Source organism: Oryctolagus cuniculus, chromosome 8 (assembly GCF_964237555.1).
Source record: "Oryctolagus cuniculus chromosome 8, mOryCun1.1, whole genome shotgun sequence".
In the NCBI taxonomy this organism is placed as follows: domain Eukaryota; kingdom Metazoa; phylum Chordata; class Mammalia; order Lagomorpha; family Leporidae; genus Oryctolagus; species Oryctolagus cuniculus.
The window spans coordinates 83,325,854-83,340,564 of record NC_091439.1 but is presented as its reverse complement, the minus strand read 5'-3'; the positions used below and the strand labels follow the sequence as shown (position 1 = coordinate 83,340,564).

The 14,711-nt window shown below is 52.6% G+C and overlaps 1 protein-coding gene across 8 annotated transcripts in view; it reads right to left on the bottom strand.

The window, feature by feature from the left end:
* TMEM150C (transmembrane protein 150C) overlaps window positions 1-14,711 on the bottom strand; it is an 83,187-nt gene that overhangs the window by 34,564 nt on the left and 33,912 nt on the right. Inside the window, exon 1 of one of the 8 annotated variants that reach the window (XM_070047972.1) lies at window positions 3,211-3,358. The exons of the other annotated variants lie outside the window; for them this stretch is intronic. The gene's annotated coding sequence lies outside the window, so the exon portion shown is untranslated. Of the gene's footprint in view, window positions 1-3,210; window positions 3,359-14,711 lie in introns of those variants that run through there. 8 annotated transcript variants of the gene reach the window in all.

Sequence of the window (14,711 nt, the reverse complement as noted above, 5' to 3'; positions counted from 1 at the left end):
GCACCCATGTGGGAGACCTAGAAGAAGTTCCTGGCTCCTGGCTTCGGATAGGCACAGCTCTGGCCATTGCAGCCAACTGGGGAGTGAACCATCAGATGGAAGACCTCTCTCTCTCTCTCTCTCTCTCTCTCTCTCTCTCTCTCTGCCTCTCCTCTCTGTATAACTCTTTCAAATAAATAAATAAATCTTAAAAAAAAATACAGGATCTCCCTTAACCAGCAGATATAAATATTGCTTCATCTACGAGACTGACCTGCCTCCATCCCCATAAACATTTTTCACGAGTACTGCTGGCAAGAACCAATGTATGATGGTACTTCGGCACATCTGTAGAGGGAGCAGGTGTTTAGATGCTTATATTCCACATCAGAGTGTCTACGTTTGATTCCAAGCTCCAGCTCCTAACTCCAGGTTCCTGCCAATACAGACCCTGGGAAGCACAGTGACGACTCAAGTAATTAGGCTCCTGACACCCATGCTGGGGACATGGACTGCATTTTCAGCTCCTGGCTCCAACCCAGCCCCAGCCTAGTCCTGGCTCTTGTGAGCATCTGAAGACTGAACCAGCAGATGGGAGCTTTCTCTAATTCTCACATTTTTTAAAGATTTACTTGTATGAAAGGCAGAGTGACAGGGAGAGAGGGAGAGAAGAACGAGAGATCACCCATCCTCTGGATTCCTCCCTAAATGGCTGCAACGGCCAGGGATAGGCCAGGCCAAAGCTGGGAACCAGGAACTCTATCTGGGTCTCCCACACAGGTGGCAGGGGCCCAAGCACTTGGGCCATTGCCTGCTGCTTTCCAAGCACATTAGCAGGGAGTTGGATGAGAAGTGGAGCAGCAGGGACTCAAATCAATACTTAGATGGGATGCCAGCAAGCACTTTAACCTGCCGTGCCACAATACCAGCCCCACAAAGTTTTTTTTTATTTTTAATTTTTAACAAAAATTGTTTAAAGTTTATTGTAAAATGTATTAAAAGATTAGTTCATTTTGGTGCAAAAAGATTTGGGGCCAGCGCTTTGGCATAGAGGGTTAAGCCTCCGCCTGCAGTGCACACATGTCATATGGGCACCAGTTCATGTCCTAACTGTTCCTCTTTGATCCAGCTCTCTGCTGTGGTCTGGGAAAGCAGAAGAGGATGGCCCAAGTGCTTGGGCCTCTACATCCATGTGGGAGGCCCAGAAGAAGCTCCTGGACCCTGGCTTCAGATCAGCTCAGCCCCAGCCATTGCGACCATTTGGGGAGTGAACCAGCGGATGGAAGCTCTTGGGATCTCTCTCGCTTGCTCGCTTGCTCTCTCTTTCTCTCTCTTCTCTTTTCTTTTATTTATTTATTTTTTTGACAGGCAGAGTTAGACAGTGAGAGAGAGAGAGAGAGAAAGGTCTTCCTTTTCCGTTGGTTCACCCCTGAAATGGCTGCTACGGCTGGTGCGCTGTGCCGATCTGAAGCCAGAAGCCAAGTGCTTCCTCCTGGTCTCCCATGGGGTGCAGGGCCCAAGCACCTGGGCCATCCTCCACTGCACTCCCAGGCCATAGCAGAGAGCTGGACTGGAAGAGGGGCAACCAGGACAGAATCTGGTGCCCCAACTGGGACTAGAACCTGGAGCCCCACATGGGATGCCAGCACCGCAGGCGGAAGATTAGCCAAGTGAGCCATGGTACTGGCCTCTCTTCTCTTTTTTCTCTGTATCTCTGCCTTACAAATAAAGAAATAAATCTTTAAAAAAAAAAAGGTTTGGAAATTCACATATAACACACATTTTCTATCAACTTTTTGAAGACTCCCCTTTTATTAGTTGGTAAAGGAGTTCTGTAAAAATATTATTGTGTCCAAAAGAATATGGTACTTTCTATGTAGAACCCATGGTGACTGGTTTTTCACCAATGGTCTCTTGATTTTTTTTAAAGATTTATTTATTTATTTGAAAGGCAGTTACAGAGAGGAAGAGAGAGGTCTTCCATCTGCTTGGTTCCCCAAGTGGCTACAATAGCTAGAGCTATGCTGATCAGAAGCCAGGGTCTCTCACATGGGTGCAGGTACCCAAGGACTTGGGCCATCTTCTACTGCCTTCCCAGGCCATAGTAGAGAGCGGGATCGGAAGTGGCGCAGCCAGGACTCGAACCACCGCCCATATGGGATGATGGCACTGCAGGTGGCAGCTTTACCTGCTACGCCACAGCACCGGCCCTGCCCTCAGTGCTGGTCCTGCTCTCTTGATTTCTATAAGCAATCACCTTCATTCCAAGGACAGATGACTAAAAGGATCCTTTTATGCTAGTGGCCCTTAAGAAAAGGAAAACACTCTCCCAACACCATTCATGAAATAATTCCAGCAGGAATTCCCTTCCACCTGTAACTTAATTCAGTAATTGAGTCATCTCAGAGTTTCTCTGTCAAGATATTCTTCAGAGTCCACTTACGACTTTAATAATAATAAAAGATGGCCCATATGTAGTAGCTATAATTGCCTATCCAACTGTTGTTTCTCCCCTTTTTCTTAGCTAAGAGATGTCTGACTGTTCAGAATACCAATGTGCTCGGCCCACGGCATAGGTCACGCCTGGTTAAGCCAAGCATAGCTGTCTGATCTCATTTTCCTTTTTTTTTTTTTTTTGACAGGCAGAGTGGACAGCGAGAGAGAGAGAGACAGAGAGAAAGGTCTTCCTTTGCCGTTGGTTCACCCTCCAATGGCCGCCGCGGATGGCGCACTGTGGCCGGCGCACCGCACTGATCCGATGGCAGGAGCCAGGAGCCAGGTGCTTCTCCTGGTCTCCCATGGGGTGCAGGGCCCAAGCACTTGGGCCATCCTCCACTGCACTCCCTGGCCACAGCAGAGAGCTGGCCTGGAACAGGGGCAACCGGGACAGAATCCGGTGCCTCGACCAGGACTAGAACCCGGTGTGCCGGCGCTGCAAGGCAGAGGATTAGCCTAGTGAGCCGCGGTGCCGGCTGCTCATTTTCCTTTGACAAGTACCTTTCCAGAGTTCCCTGCACTTGGCCAATAAGCAGCAAATGGGAAGGGTCTGTGTCCTCAATAACGGAGACTCTCTCTTCTGCCTCCCTTCCTTTCCCACTCAGGAGGCTCCCTGGTGTGGCGACGGCCATGATGTAGACTTGAGACACCAAACATGAGGACCCAAAGCCACCATAATGAGGAGGCATTTGGTGCAGTGACTAAGATGCTGCTTGGGACTCCCACCTCCCTTACCGGAGTGCCTGGGCTCACGTTCCATGTACTCTGCTGCAGTCTAGCTCCCTGGAAGGCAGCAGGTGACGGCTCAAGTACTCGGGTCTTCGCCATCCATATGGGAGATCTGGGTGGAGTTCTGTGCTCCTGGCTTCAGCCTGGCTCAGTCCTGGCTGTTGAGAAAGTATCTGAGCAGTGAATCAGTGGATGGAAGATCTCTCTGTGTCTCTCAAATAAATGGTAATTTTTGTTAAATATTTTGCCACAATTTTGATTTTTTTAAAAATATTTAAATTTTTATTCATTGGAAAGGCAGACGAGAGAGAGACAGAGACAGAGAGAGATAGAGAGAGAAAGAGACAGAGAGACAGAGGGAGAGAGAGGTCTTCCATGCACTGGTTCGCTCCCCATATGCCTGCAACAGCTGGGGCTGGGCCATGCCAAAGCCAGGAGCCCAGAACTCCAACACGGTCTGTCACGTGGGTGATAGGAACTCCAGCACTGTCTGGGGCATCCCAGAGTGCACACCAGCAGGAAGCTGGGTCGGAAGAGAAGGCGGAACTTGAACCCAGGCACCCCAACACGGGAGCAGGGCATCTCATGAGGCGGCTTTAGCGCTGTGCCAGAAGCCTGCCCTTGCTACAGTTTTTTAAAGAAAGAATAGACATATGAAAAAATGCGTCAAAAAATTCTGGCCTGTACCAACAAAATCTGTTGATCTTTCACAAAAAAAAAAAAAAAAAAAAACAAAAAAAAAAAACCACCTGTCGCCTGACCAGCTTGGAAGGCTGACCACATTCCACCTGAGCTACGACCAGACGGCTCTGCAGATCCAAAGCATGAGGAAGCGTTGGAAACGGGGGGCCTGCAGGACCGGGGAAGACAGTGGCTTTGCCACCTCAAACAGCAAGAGCTTGGAGATGAGAGGGTGTTACAGCCTTCCCTCCCCCGTGTGTTGTCTCAGAGGTCTCAACTCAGACGCCAGGAACTGGAGAAACGGAAGCACGGAGGGCAGGGGAGCAAAGAGAGAGAGGAGGCGTCAGCCCGCATCTTGAAAAGACCTCTGGAGGCCGGCGCCGCAGCTCACTAGGCTAATCCTCTGCCTGCGGCGCCGGCACACCAGGTTCTAGTCCCGGTTGGGGCGCCAGATTCTGTCCCGGTTGCTCCTCTTCCAGGCCAGCTCTCTGCTGTGGCCCAGGAGGGCAGTGGAGGATGGCCCAGGTGCTTGGGCCCTGCACCCCATGGGAGACCAGGAGGAGCACCTGGCTCCTGGCTTCGGATTGGCGCAGCGCCGGCCGTAGCGGCCATTTGGGGGGTGACCCAATGGAAGGAAGACCTTTCTCTCTGTCTCTCTCTCTCACTGTCTAACTCTACCTGTCAAAGAAAAAAAAAAAAAAAAAAAAAGGAAAAGACTCCTGAGGAGGTTACTGGCAGGCACCTGGCTGGACGTGAACAGAGAAGAGGCCGGCTCAGGGTCCGAGAGGTCCCTGTGCACAAAGGGACCTCAGCCAAGCGGGTCAAACCTCTGACTGCTCCACCGCCAAACCTGCACAAGCAGGCAGTGGCAGCGAATGCAGCATGGTCCCCAAAAAGGGCATCTCCCCAGCACCTGCTTCTGATGTGGCCAAGGAGGAAACCGACAGGATTCCTGCCTCCCCCCACCGAGGGCCAGGCCAGGAGGGACTCAGCCGCGGACCACAGGCACTTCCTCAAGAGCAGAACCAGGGGCTCCTCGGCCAGCTCCTCTTCGCTGGCAGGTGCCTGCCTCCCCAGAGCCAGCCCAGGATTCCAGTGTTGCTATGGACGCGGGTCAGCAATGCCCAGAAGACGCAGGCTGTGTGGCAGCTGGCCTGGCTCTCGGAATCCCTTCTCGCTCACTGAGAAGCAACACCCTCCTCGGACTGTTAACATAAGGAAAAGGAAAAGCTCATTTTCAAGTCACAGTGTTGTCGGCTTTGTTGTTACCATAGTGAACCTGTTTCTCTAATTATCTGATTATCTAATGAAGTCAGATGGGCTGTTAACTGAAGCCCGAATATCTCACTGGATACCTCATGCTATCCTCTACAAAAATGACAAAGCCACTCCATCTATGAGCTACCTGAGAGATGCCAAGCGAACAGAATCCTGCCCTGGTAAATCATGATTCCCCAGTTCCATGTGATTAGATGGTTTCCCTCAGTCCACAGGTTAATTAGTGTGGCCTCCCTTTGATACAGAGTTTTTACAAAGTTTTTGTAAGGGGCCCAGCATTGTGGCGTAGGTTAAGCCTCCCCCTGCAATGCCAGCATCCTATGCCAGTTCGAGTCCCACCTGCTCCACTTCTGATCCAGCTCCCTGCTAATGCCCCTGGGAAAGCAGTGGGAAGATGGCCCAAGTACTTAGGCCCCTGCACCTACATGGGAGACTGAGAAGAAACTCCAGGCTCCTGACTTCGGCCTGGCCCAGCCCCAGTTGTTGTGGCCATTTGTGGAGTGGAGTGCACCAGTGGATGGAAGATGTCTCTCTCTCTCTCCTCTTTCTGTAACACTGCCTTTCAAATAAATAAAAAATAAATCTTTAAAAAAAGATTTTTATAAATACACACGTGTCACTTTTCCCTAAAGATTTCGCTGTATTTTATGGACCTTAAACCACATGGGCACTCACAGCATCTGGGAGGCATTGAACAAGATGGGGTCACATTACTAATTTTATTTTATAGATGACACTGAGGTGATTACCCCGACACGCGTGATTCGGCAGTTCTAAAGAATCGTCCAGTCCTCCTGCCACATGCAGTTATTTCACAGGCCTTCCTATCCCTAAGGCAAAGAACAACTTGTAAAGCAGCCTGACCATGAAATAACGGAAAATGATATCCCTGTGTCCAGAGGCCCCTGGGCCACAGCTTTCAAACGGCATCCCAGCAACCCTTTCTGGCCCACAGTCCCAGCTCCAAACGCCAACACACACAGCAGAGCCGTCCGGTGCTGGCTCTCTCCTGCCAGGCTCTTACATCAACACCTCGTGGCCTGATCCAGTGGGGAGAAACAACCAAACGTGAAACCAACCAGAGAAGAACCAGACTGCACCACCCCTCAAATCCCCAGGGGAGAGGCAGACCCAGCAAGTTCAAGAGATGGGGATCTGCGAAGCAAATCGGGGTTGAATCTTCGGTAGTGTGTTGGTCAGCTTTTCGTTACTAAAACACAGGACAGGAGCTCCTTGGGAATGAAGGTGCATTTCAGCTTGGAGTTTTGGAAGTTCACAGTCCAAGATCAGATAGCCCAATGGGTTCAGGCATCTGGGAAGGCCTCAGGAGGGCAAAGGGACCACCACACGGTGAGCAAGGGAGCGGAGAGAGACCTCGACACTTGGCTTACACAACAGCCACTGTGCATTGTGCTGTGACAGGACACTGGGAGAACGTGGCCTGCGTGGTCACCCATGACTGCAGGCCAGTGTGTCCTCAGTCTGGGGAACAACAGGGGTGCCTCAGTTCCTTTTTTTTTTTTTTTTTTTTGACAGGCAGAGTGGACAGTGAGAGAGAGAGACAGAGAGAAAGGTCTTCCTTTGCCATTGGTTCACCCTCCAATGGCCGCCGCGGCCGGCGTGCTGCGGCCGGCGTGCTGCGGCCGGCGCACCGCGCCGATCCGATGGCAGGAGCCAGGTGCTTCTCCTGGTCTCCCATGGGGTGCAGGGCCCAAGCACTTGGGCCATCCTCCACTGCACTCCCTGGCCATAGCAGAGAGCTGGCCTGGAAGAGGGGCAACCGGGACAGAATCCGGCGCCCCGACCGGGACTAGAACCTGGTGTGCCAGCGCCGCAAGGCGGAGGATTAGCCTAGTGAGCTGCGGCGCCGGCCGGTGCCTCAGTTCTTACCACCCTCTGAGGGCAAGCCCCCCAGGGACCCGCAGACCTCTCACTGGGGCCCCCTCCCAGATGTCGTAAGTCAATCAAGTCTCCAGCTCTGGTCTATCCACCAGTAATTATTAACACCAGATGCTGAAGTTTAAAGGGTTTCAAACATCTGAGGGTTAAATGGCTTCCTATGTCACTAATACCGTAAGAGTAGCTAATGACAGAACACAAAACTGAGAAACGCTAGGCTAATGCACGTGACCACCCAGCTCCGAACACTGACCTTGGATCTCCCAGCAAACTGGCAGCTGCTCACCTTACACCAAAGTGAGAATCAAAATGGTTACTGTTCTACACGCTACACGGGAACGCAGAACACAGCGGGAGCCATGAGCACCCGTCCTGCACCCAGATTCTCTGCTTTCAAATCCAGGCTCTGCCACTGAGCAGCTGGATGATGCCGAACAAATTGGTGAGCCTCTCTAAGCCTTAATTTTCTCATCTATAAAATGGGGATCATGGCTGTCACTGCAGCTCACTAGGCTAATCCTCCGCCTTGCGGCGCCGGCACGCTGGGTTCTAGTCCCGGTCGGGGTGCCAGATTCTGTCCCAGTTGCTCCTCTTCCAGTCCAGCTCTCTGCTGTGGCCCGGGAGTGCAGTGGAGGATGGCCCAGGTCCTTGGGCCCTGCACCTGTACGGGAGACCAGGAGGAAGCACCTGGCTCCTGGCTTCGGATCAGCGCAGCACATGCCGGCCGTGGCGGCCATCTGGGGAATAAACCAACAGAAGGAAGACCTTTCTCTCTGTCTCTCCCTCTCTAACTCTGCCTGTCAAAAAAAAAAAAAAAAAAAATGGGGATCATAACAGTACCTACTTCCTAGGGCTGCAATGAAAATTAAGGGTGGGTTGGCCTTACTGTTCAGCCAGTGAAGCTGCCACCTGCGACACCAGCATCCATATCAGAGAACCACTTCAAGTCCCAGCTGCTTCACGTCTGATCCAGCTCCCTGTTAATGTACCTGGGAAAGCAGTGGAAGATGGTCCAGGGACAATGGCCCCTGCACCCAAGAGGAAGCCCCAGATGGAGTTCCAGGCTCCTGGCTTCTGCCAGGCCCAGCCCCAACCATTGTGGCTGTTTGCGGAATGAAGCAGCCAACGGCAGTTCTCTGTCTCCCTACCTCTCTCTCCATCACTCTGCCCTTCAAATAAGTAAAATAAATCTTTTAAAAAAAGAAAATTAAGGGAGTTAACACAGAAGACTGTTGGAAAAGCACATGGCAAGTGCTATTATTATTAATATTATTAAAATAGTTTTCCTAGTATCACTAATGCCCACCCCATTTGCGGCCCAGGAAAAGCAAGCAGAGTGCAGATTTATTCTACCTTCATAGTGTTTGCTCAGCAATTCAGCGAGGAGCCTGAAAGAGAATGCAGACAGGCTTTCAATGTTCTCTTCCCGAAGTAGGGTACGACCTTGTAACAAAGCAATCCTTCCAATAGACTCAGAAATTATTTTATGCCAATGCCTTCTTTAGAAGACAAAAAGCTCATGAAATACACCAGCCCAGAGGTCGCCTGCCGGTGTTTAGATGGATGCCAATGAGGGCCACACCTCATCCCGCACCCTTCCCACGGCAAGAAGAGTTCATCAAGGACTCGGGGCCACTCCCTCACCAGCGTGACAAACAGGGAAAGCAGGGGCTCAGAAACCGTAGCTAGCTCCCAGAGGCCTGTTCTGCCACAGCCAGCTGGCGCTCCGCACACCTTGTGAAAGGTGACCTATGCAGCTTTCACTCAGTACTGCACCTTGTACAGGAAACAGACCTCAAGGGACCACCCTTCTCCACCTTCTCAAATCTCCCCTCAACTCCCACAGATGATGGCTCCTCATGTTTATTTTAAGCACAGAGAAGAGCACGGGGTAGAAATATGAATGTGTCTGAAGAATCAGGAGCAAGTTAGGGAACACCGTGATGATTAGTTTTAGGCATCAACCTGACTGGGCGACGGGGTGCCCGGATGGCTCCAAAACTTGACTTCCAGCGGTGTTGGTGAGGGGCTTTCTGGGAGAGGTCAGCATTTGACTCAGAGGACTGGGAAAAGATGATGCCCCCTCCCCCATGTGGGTGGGCACTATCCCACCTGGAGAGGGCCTGAACAGAGCAGGAAGGGGGAAGAAGGGCTAATGTTCTCTCTTTTCTTGGGCTGGGACACGCACCTTGCCCTCTTGGATATCTGAGCCCCAGGTTCTGTGGCCCTGGGACTCCAGGCGTACACCAGCACCCCATCCAGTGCTGGGAACCATCCAGGTTCCCAGACTTTTGGCCTCAGACTCAGAGTCAACACACCGGTGGGGCAGGTGCTGTGGTGTAGTGGGCTAAGCCTCCACGTGTGGCGCTGGCATTTCATATGGATGCTGGTTCTAGTCCCAGCTGCTCCACTTCCGATCCAGCTCTCTGCTATGGCCTGGAAAGGCAGTGGAAGATGGCCCAAGTTCCTGGGCCCCTGCACCCTTGTGGGAGACCCCGAAAAAGCTCCTGGCTTTGGACTGGCTCAGCTCCAGCTGTTGCAGCTGTTTGGGAAGTGAACCAGCAGATGGAAGACTGCTCTCTCTGCCTCTGCATCTCTGTAACTTGCTTTCAAATAAATAAATAAATAAATATTTTAAAATAACAAACAGAAACACTCCCTGCTCCTCTGGTCCTTAGGCCTGCAGTCTCAGATGGGATCACACTGCTGGCTTCCCCAAGCCTCTAGCTTGGAGACGGCAGGTCCCGGCCCTTCCAACTTCCACAACCGTGGGAGCCAATTCCCATAATCAATCTCCTCTTATCCACCTCTACGTATTCTGCGGCCGTGCTTTTCTGGAAAACTCTAATACACTCACCATGAAGGTGGCCCCACGGTTGGTCAATACACCCGAGCACAAGGCGCTGTGGCACACCCTAACCACAGCTTGCAGGCATGGGAACAAGATGACACATTTCCCAACTCTCCTTGAAGACACTAGGAGACGTTCTTAGAAAGTAGCAGCTGGTGCAAAACCTGAGAAACTGCAGAAACTGCTCCATACAAGGGCCCCTGGCTGCTGTGCCCCTCAGTGGCTCACCAAGGCTCCCGTGTTGCTCACCAGGCCACGGATACAGTGGGGCTTTGGTCACGGGCTACCTCCACCAGGCAATGCTCTCCCAACCTCAGTGCTGGCTCCCTGCCTTGGCCCACCTCTGCCTCTGTGGCACAGTGGATCACACACTAACCTAGGTGACCTGTGCAGGTGGACAAACAGGGGAACAGGGTGGGAGGGAGTGGAGGGTGGGGGTGGTGTGGGGAGCAACTCGGACTAGACTAAGTTACTGGAATTAAAACTTATTCTATGCATCTGCTCTCCCACAATATGGCGCTGGGAGAGGAGTAAACAACTTTTACACAGCTGCCTCCAGTTCGACCAGTAACCTGCAGGAGCTGATCCTGCTCCTGATTGGAGGAGAGCAGCGTACTCGGCATGTGGGTAGCAGAGTTGGGATTGGTGGAAGAGGACTATAAAGGAGGAGAGAGACAACATGCACCAGGAACATCTAAGGGGAACATCCGGATAACATCTGAGCAGCCCCCGAGAGAGCCGGCCGGCAGTGTGCCGCTCCCCCCATGGAAGTGGGGAAAGTGGCAGGGGGAGCCGCCCTTCCACGGAGGTGGAAGGATCGGCAGCCAACCCGGGAAGGACCAGCAGCAAACCCGGGGAGGGCCGAGCAGATGAAAGAACAGCGCAGGGTTCAGTGTCGCTCCTCCACGAAGAGGGGGAGCGACAGGGTGGGACAGCATCATTCCTTGTGACATACATGCGGGTTCTCCCAAGCTCCTCCCTACCTGGCCCAGCAGCCCCTTCCCCACTGTGGCCGGTTCCTAAGAATGGACACTGCGGTATATTTCAGAGCTGCCCCCTGCCCGTGCCTCTTCTTTCCAGCAATGACCCCTGTGTAATTCACCCACAGAGCGACCCTACGGCATCTGGGAGAGCATGAAGAATAATAAATGGAGAGGGCCGGCGCTGTGGTGCAGTGGGTAAAACTGCTGCCTGCAGTGCCGGTATCCCATACGGACACTGGTTCGAGCCCCGGCTGCTCCACTTCCGATCCAGCTCTCTGCTATGGCCTGGGAAAGCAGTGGAAGATGGCCCAAGTCCTTGGGTCCCTGCACCCATGTGGGAGACCTAGAAGAAGCTCCTGGTTCCTGGCTTCAGATTGGCTCAGCTCCAGCTGTTGTGGCCATTTGGGGAGTGAACCAGCAGATGGAAGACCTCCTCTTTCTCTCTCTCTGCCTCTGCTTCTCTGTAACTCTGCCTTCCAAATAAATAAATCTTTTTTTTTTTTTAAAAAAATATGGAGGGAATATTTTTCTGTAACAAATCATTTGGAAGTTATTAGAGAGCCTGTTTTCTCTCTGCAGAATAACGGATCCGTAACATTGGGATTTTCAATCAGCTATTTTCTCCCTAAGAGCTTGAACTGTTCCTTACCTGGGTGAATTAAGGTCAGATTTGTTGACTAGGGAAGCTGGGCCATTGACATTCTCAGTGAGTCTGGGGAGTGCTCTCCAGGTGAAGGCTGGTCTGGTTCTCAGGACCAGTGTCAGTTTTCTGGAAAGAAACAGTCATCTTGCTTGATAGACGTATCCTCACTTCTATTGTTCTAAATCCGTGTTCACCACGACACCATGCAGTCTTCTACATGGAGTCACTCGTGAGAAAGGATTTGCCTAAGCGAATGACTCACCTTGCCTTATCCCCACCGCAGATACTTTGCCTAACGCAGCTCCGCTCTCCGCCTTCTTCATACCTACACTGAGGACAGGGACTAAGTGTTAGGATTCTCGCTCCCTTCACATCACCTGGACCTGCGGATGCTATGCACATGGAAGTGAGAATCCCTGACAATGCCACACCCTAAATGGTTCACAGCCAAAGGTCTACACATATCCTTCTAGGCCTCCCCCTATCCCCGACATATGTAGAAGTGGGAAACTTTTTACTTAACCGTATATGGCGGGGACCTTTCTATGTCAGCACCCCAGATGCCCTCTTGATCTGGCCTCTCAACACCTGCTCTGCCTACAGTCTCCCCTCCCCCATCAAGATGGCCTGTTTCTCAGGCCCAAAGCCTTAGGCTCATCTCTGGTGCCTCCGCAACTTGCACGCCCTGCCTGCGATGTGCCACGAAATCCTGAGCCAAGGCAGACTTCAAACCCGTCCGCTTCTCACCACAGCAGCCAGGGAGATGGTGGAAATACGGACCACATCAGCTCATCGTATGGCTCAACACCCTGCTAAGGATGAACGCCCAAGCCCCCAGCTCGGAGCGCCCGCCACCCCGCTCTGCCTTGGCCCGGAACACTCCCTCGGCTCCTGCCACTCCCGGCTCCACGTGGCCACACACGTGGCAGCTCCCAGCATGGCCACTGTGGACTGGGCTGCCCTCTAGAGTGCTCTTCCCCAGAAATGCACGTGGCTGCTCCCTCGGCCCCAAGGGTCTCTGCCCAATTATCCTGAAGATCCACTTCAAAGCACCCCCTTCCCTCACTCCAGAATCCCCGGCGCCACCCTGTCTGTGTCTCCCCGTGGCACCTTGCTCTGCAGCTTACCGATCCACCTCATTCGCTGGCTTTCTTCTTTCGCAAAAGGCCAGCTCCGGAGGGCAGGGCTTTCATTCCCTGCTTTATCTCCCCAGTCTCGCCTACAGCAGGGGGCTCGATAAACACTGGGCGAGAATAAATGAAATGCACTGGGAATTGGGGAAGCTAAGCTTCACACGGCAGAGCGACAGCCGCAGCCTTGGCTCAAGGGAACAGAAATGTGCACAAATAATGACAGGTGAAGGAACAACCTGGCGATTACCATCCATACACTGAAAACAGCAGTCTCTCCCTACACGACATCAGGAGTGACTCATTCAGGACAGCGCCCGCAGAGTGGCCTTCGATGATGAACAGAAATGCAAGAGGCTGAAAGGTTAAGGCGGGCTACCAGGCGGGAGAGATGACTGGGAGAGGAAATGCAGTGTCTGGGGAGCAGCGGCGGTGCTATCCCGGGGCTGCCAGGCGGGGCGTCTGGCTGAGGGGAAACGAGACAGCAGGTGAGGCTGTGGGCCTGGGTGGCACACTTGGGAGGGCACTGAGGAAGGGGGGTCTACATTCTTGGGTAAAGGAGGAGCACCGGAGATCCTTTTACTAGTGATAAGGTGAAGATAATGATTTGGAGGGTTGCATTTGCTGGCTTGTTTGCAGCATCCTCCCAAAACCTAAGGACACAGAGGCATAGCAATAGGAGATGGAGAACCGGGCTGGAGGGCTCCAGGACTGCCATCCCCAAAGTCTAAAAACAGTCCTCTGTCCTGGGACTTCTCTAGCTTGGGACGGTGAGCTAAGCTCAGTGTGGCCTGTCCTTACTGTCTCAGCAAATCTGTCACTGATGGAAGTAAAACAAAGTGAGGAGGCCAAAATGCGGAATAACCATTCAAAAGGCTTTATTTTTATTTTTTTACAGGCAGAGTGGACAGTGAGAGAGAGAGACAGAGAGAAAGGTCTTCTTTTGCTGTTGGTTCACCCTCCAATGGCTGCTGCGGCCGGCGCGCTGTGGCCGGCGCACCGTGCTGGCAGGAGCCAGGTACTTATCCTGGTCTCCCATGGGGTGCAGGGCCCAAGCACTTGGGCCATCCTCCACTGCACTCCCGGGCCACAGCAGAGAGCTGGCCTGGAAGAGGGGCAACCGGGACAGAATCCGGCACCCTGACTGGGACTAGAACCCGGTGTGCTGGCACTGCTAGGCAGAGGATTAGCCTATTGAGCCACGGCACTGGCCTTCAAAAGGCTTTTGATGGAGGCCGGCACAGGGATGCAGTGGGTTAAGTCACCACCTGCAACACCGGCATTCCATATGGGTGCCGGTTTGAATCCCGTCTGCTCCACGTCCAATCCAGATCTCTGCCAAAGCACTTGGGAAATCAGTGCAGGATGGCCCAAGCACTTAGGCCCCTGCACCCACATGGGAGACCTGGATGAAGCTCATGGCTCCTGGTTGCAGCCATTTGGGGAGTGAAACAGCAGATGGAAGATCTGTCTCTCCATCTCTCTGTAACTCTTTTAAATCAATAAAATAAATGTTAAAAAAAAAGCAATGTTTTTGACATAATAAAAGTTAAGTTCCAATAAAACATCACAGGACATATTCTGGAAATCAGGGAGAGACAGCCACACCTGCAATTCTATTTCCTGCTCAGTTAAATGATGCATTTACAAAGCTGAAGAGATGGTTCTGGGTTTTGGAGGGCTATGGAGAAAGTCTGGCATCTTAATGCATGAAATCACAGTGTGCATTGCCCTTCAAGGCATGAGACAGTAACATGGAGAGTCCTCAAGTTCTACATAATGATAAATGAATGGGCCGGCGCCGCAGCTCACTAGGCTAATCCTCCGCCTTGCGGCACCGGCACACAGGGTTCTAGTCCCGGTCGGGGCGCTGGATTCTGTCCTGGTTGCCCCTCTTCCAGGCCAGCTCTCTGCTATAGCCAGGGAGTGCAGTGGAGGATGGCCCAGGTGCTTGGGCCCTGCACCCCATGGGAGACCAGGAGAAGCACCTGGCTCCTGCCATCGGATCAGTGCGGTACGCCAGCCGCAGCGCACCGGCCATG